The following is a 5908-nucleotide window of genomic DNA, read 5'->3' on the forward strand; positions in this document are numbered from 1 at the left end:
ACTGGTCCCTTTGTCAAGCTGGGACTGAGTGAGCGATTTGTATTATTTACCTGTTCAATGATGGTGTGGTGAAATTGTATATTTTTCATGTCACTCGACCCAAGACGAATCGCCTATCGATAGGGATGTATACACACTGCATCAGATAGGTATTGAATTTTTGACATTAAGTTTGTTTAGTGGGACCAAGCGCACACAAAAATAAGATGTGATAGTGTTTGAACATTCCACAGAGTAATAAACTACAGGTAGTGATGGTGTTGACTTGTACAAAACATCCTGTATCATAGTAACGGAGATAGCACACCACAACCTTCATCCTTATAAATGTGGGGTAATTATGAAACATATACATCTTGGTCAGAGGTTTATCAGAAATCAACAATGAAGTCAGGTCAATTTTAAAAATGATTCAAACACTCATTCTACATCAAGTTTAATGGTTTAGAACTTTCTCTGTGATGTCCTGTGTGGTGTTGACTGGCACACACTTGTTTTACCAGAATGCTTGTAGAACATTTTTGAAATTCAATGTCCCATAACATTACACATAGTGTTTATGAAGTGCTATCTGTGGTTGTATGGTCAGTCAGGACGATGTTTGGTCAACACAGTGCTACATCTAGTATGGTCAGTCAGGACAATGTTTGGTCAACACAGTGCTAGTATGGTCAGTCAGGACGATGTTTGGTAAACACAGTGGTTGTATGGTAAGTCAGGACGATGTTTGGTAAACACAGTGGTTGTATGGTCAGTGAGGACGATGTTTGGTCAACACAGAGGTTGTATGGTCAGTCAGGCCGATGTTTGGTCAACACAGGGCTAGTATGGTCAGTCAGGATGATGTTTGGTCAACACAGTGATACATCTAGTATGGTCAGTCAGGACGATGTTTGGTCAACACAGTGCTAGTATGGCGAGTTCTGTGATAATGTTTGGTTAGGTTAATACAATATAATATGAAGTGTGAAGTTTTCGTTGGAGTGCTGGTTAATTGAGTCGAGAGATTTTACCAGTCCTTATGTCAGTTTTTGAACTAAATGAAATTATTTTGTCCTGACAATGCCTTTTTTTGTTTAAAGTCGGTAATATTGATTAGTCTACACAGGTTGTTTCTGCCGATATTATTTTCAAGTGTTTCTGCAGCAAATCTGTGATTTCCAAATTTCTATGCCTTGAAGTGTCACAGTACCTGACAGGAATTGTTCAGTCCTGTTAAGTTTGTAGAATCACCATATGGAGAAAAAACTGCTCCAAAATTTAACACTGTACAGTGTAATCAGAATAAAGGAAAAAAAAAGATTTCCTGTTAAACAACATAATGACTATTTCTAAAGGAGTTCTCCTTCATTTTATGTTTGATTAAATTTCAATTGAAAAATAAATATAAAAAAATCAGTATGCATCTAAAAATACTTCTGACCAATATCAAAATTTGCTCCAGATAAGATAGAGATATAGCAAGACAATCAATGTTTATAGAATTATGTATTAAAGGATATATTTGATATTATAATGTATTACCTAGGCATAAGTGAACAACAGTAAAATACAAATAAAATATTTAATATAGTATTTAGCGGTGAAACTTTCATAGATTAAAACATTCATGGTTTAAACATTTTGGCACAGTTTTGTTAAAGTCCATACAGTAAACCTGAAGGGAAACAAACTCACGCTGTGTTATATATCTCACACATTGTTCACGCTGTGTTATATATCTCACACATTGTTCACGCTGTGTTATATATCTCACACATTGTTCACGCTGTGTTATATATCTCACACATTGTTCACGCTGTGTGATATATCTCACACATTGTTCACGGTGTGAGATATATCTCACACATTGTTCACGGTGTGTTATATATCTCACACATTGTTCGCGCTGTGTTATATATCTCACTCATTGTTCATGCTGTGTTATGTATCTCTCTAATTGTTCACGCTGTGTTATATATCTCACATATTGTTCACGCTGTGTTATATATCTCACATTGTTCATGCTGTGTTATATATCTCACACATTGTTCACGGTATGTTATATATCTCACACATTGTTCACGCTGTGAGATATATCTCACACATTGTTCACGGTGAGTTATATATCTCACACATTGTTCACGCTGTGGTATATATCTCACACATTGTTCACGCTGTGTTATGTATCTCACACATTGTTCACGCTGTGTTATATGTCTCACACATTGTTCGCGCTGTGTTATATATCTCACTCATTGTTCATGCTGTGTTATGTATCTCACTAATTGTTCACGCTGTGTTATATATCTCACACATTGTTCACGCTGTGTTATATATCTCACACATTGTTCATGCTGTGTTATATATCTCACACTGTTCACGCTGTGTTATATATCTAGCACATTGTTCACGCTGTGTTATATATCTCACACCTTGTTCACGCTGTGTTATATATCTCACACATTGTTCACGCTGTGTTATATATCTCACACATTGTTCACGCTGTGTTATATATCTCACACATTGTTCACGCTGTGGGTACTAATGATTGTAGACAAAAGTCCGGTCAAATATATAACACTGTACATCAATGAAGCTTGTATTGGTGGATGAAGTCAAAAACATTGTCTCCTCTGAATGTTCACATGGCACTTCACACTGGACATGGGAATGAATGAGAAGTCCTCATATGCTTCATTTGCTCACAGATCTAAATAATTTACTGTTTATCCTGTTGTGTTTAAGACTTTTTATATATATTTATATCTATGTATTAGTTAGTGCCAAATTTATTGTAGTTCTGTTCATGGAGGTATATATTTAGGTCTTTGTATATTATAAATTATTTATTTTTAGTTAGTACCACATAGCTATGCAAACTCCCTTAGAGCTTATAAGTAATGTTATATTTCACAAGATTTATCATCCAAATTCTGTATTTATTACTCACATGAACAATTAACATAAATAGACACATGTATCCCCATATGTCACCTGATCATTTCTATAATGATCACTTTGCGATTCAACATACATTTGTTTGTCGTCACATTGGCTAGGAATTAATAGTAACTTTTTGGTAACTGAAGATTACCTGACCACAGAGCCTCATTTTGGAGCCGGTAACTAACTTTATCTGTCGCAACTTGTAATCATTTACCTCAAACAGGAACATCCGCATTTGTTTCTCTCATCCATCACTATCTGTACTTTCGAAGAAGCATTTATATATAGCAGAGCCGTATATATTACCTATATATGTCTCTGTCTATAGTTTGTCTCAGTTATTTATAATCATGTTGGAAAGGCCAGAATTCTTGACTTATTAAATATTGGCAAATATGTATAAGTGCAGCTTAGCAGATCTAGTTCTGTTGGACTTTGTTGCTCTGATAGCATCACCTGTACAAAGCTTTGTTTAGCAGAAGGAAAAGATGTCTGGTGATATAAGGGAGAGAACTCCAGACAAAACTCCTATTTGTACATATTTGTGATTTTTCTCATTCCACTGTCTGTGATATTTAACTGTACATAGGTTATCAATACGGTCCAGTGATCTTATATATAAAAGATTTATTTTACATTTCATGTATGAGTTGGGCATAATTAATTTCATCGAAAGTTTTCAAAATATTTTTTGGGATCCTTAGTTATGATGTAGATTATTTTTTCCGTCCAATTATTTTCTTCTTTGCTACAGTGAAACCTGTCTTAAAAAACACCACTGAGATCGCGTTTCTGCTGTGTAGGATTAACACAAGATTTAACATTTTATAACCTGCATGTAGAAGTTAATGATTAACTAGTATCAGCAAATTGTCTGATTTATACAGGTTTCCATACAATGCAGTTTCAGTTGACAAAGGAATGTGCCCAGTGGCATTAAAATCAAGATCTGATTTGACAGGTTTTTGTTTTCTACAGGGTTTGATTTAGGCAGTTTTCAGTGTTCGTTCCTACGTAGAAATAAAAACACATGTACATATCGTTAAGCAGAAAATTATTATCAATTTTTGTAATAATTATATACGCTTCCTTGTTGATTGTGATATATGAAATTTGTCCAACAAAACACTTTATATAAGTATGTATCAGTTAGATTTTTATACCGTAGAGGTGTCTGATGACCAGAGCTCACACTACAGTGTGTGATATGATCAAGGTCACATTAAAGTTTGATGTATGTATTAGACACGCACCAGTGTGTAAATACAGCGTTGCCGTGAATCCGTCCAAAATAATATGTAGTGATGTTCACCTGATTTCCGTAGTTCCTAGTGAGAGGACTTGTTGTGATAAATGTTAATACACCACAGTGACTGCTCCACCTGGTAGGCATGGGGTTGTATGTGTACCGGAAACTTATAAACAGACGCCATTAGCTGTGATATTGTTTTTGTGAATTTGTTGGTTTGAACTAACTTTTTGTTTCTTGTCTTTTAATTTTGTTGAATGATATATTCAATAAGAAAATTGATTTTATTTCTCGTGAAGGATATTTGATCACCAGATGGATTTATTTTTAGTTGTTAGTGTATATTAAGTTAAACAGAAGTGAATGCTTGGTGACTGTCAGCAATTATTTGTCACATTTTTTATGAGGATTTTCTTTATCATTATAAATAACCATTTTCATATACCATTATCAGAAATGCTATTTTTGTAATGTCATATATCTAAAGCTCAAAATTATTGTACATCTGCTTTTATAGAACTGTAAGTAAGGAAAGGGTAGAACTTCACTGATATTTCACAATATTTATATTTATTTATATGTGTATGTAGACCCATCACGTTAGTATTGTGAGAAGGGAGATAACTCTGGTCCATAGGTAACATTCAATACAGAAAATTGGTAAAAAAACAGATTTTAACAAATAATTTCTCATTCAGTATCCTGAAAGATATCTGAAAACAACAAAGATTTATTGTTTTAACAATGTTTTTTCAGTATATATGATAAACAAATAAAAAGCAATTCTGAGGAGAGATTTACAAGGTTTATAGTATAATCAATCCTAATTTTTTAGTTCTCTATATATTTATCTATTTGTACTGAAAGGCTGTTTATTCAGTACAAATTGTGCACGTGTTCAGAACGTGTGTGTTGCCCTTTAGACGTGTTTCCTTGGAGGATAATGACGAGGTTGGTTCCATTACTCGCCCTGGTCATTTGTCTGCCCAGGTCATTTGTCTGGCCGTGTCTTCATTAAAACCTAAAACTCAAAAAAACACTTTTTTTTTTGTTTAAACTCTAAATTTTACTGACCTTAAACAACCTTCAAATTTGCAGGGTCAAGCCATTAGGTTTTCTGGTCTCCTAAGCTTGACCAGTAAGAAACGTTTATTCAGCATCATGTCCTTGACCTTAACTATTAATTCAGATAGTATTGTCAGGTCCTCCGTGCGTAATCAGATATTTATGTTTACCTAGTTTATGTATAGAGATATACTATATATATTGTGGTGTGACCTTTGATTTCTATGTAATTACAGGAATGTTACTTCCGTATTCAAATAAATTAATTTATATGTCACTTTGTATGTTTGTTTTCCTGCTGAAATCATGGTAATAATCAAACGGCTATAGAAGTGGTTGTGAACCATTGGCAGGACTTATACAACTGTTATACTCTCTAGGCACTTATTCAACATAAATTATCTTCGTTAACTGAGTCAAAAGTGGTGGTCCTTGGTCACGACGAGGAGGTATGGTTACATGTACATGTTCGACCTGAGAGATCTGTTGTAATGGAATACACAGGAATTGTTTATAGTCCCGCTGTTAACAATGATGATCTCTGGAGGTGTGTTCCATGGTCACAGACCCCCTAGTTGAGGAGTTAACAGTAATTGTTTATAGTCCCGCTGTTAACAATGATGATCTCTGGAGGTGTGTTCCATGGTCACAGACCCCCTAGTTGAG

This window comes from Mizuhopecten yessoensis, unplaced genomic scaffold, assembly GCF_002113885.1.
Source record: "Mizuhopecten yessoensis strain PY_sf001 unplaced genomic scaffold, ASM211388v2 scaffold855, whole genome shotgun sequence".
Taxonomy (NCBI): Eukaryota; Metazoa; Mollusca; class Bivalvia; order Pectinida; family Pectinidae; genus Mizuhopecten; species Mizuhopecten yessoensis.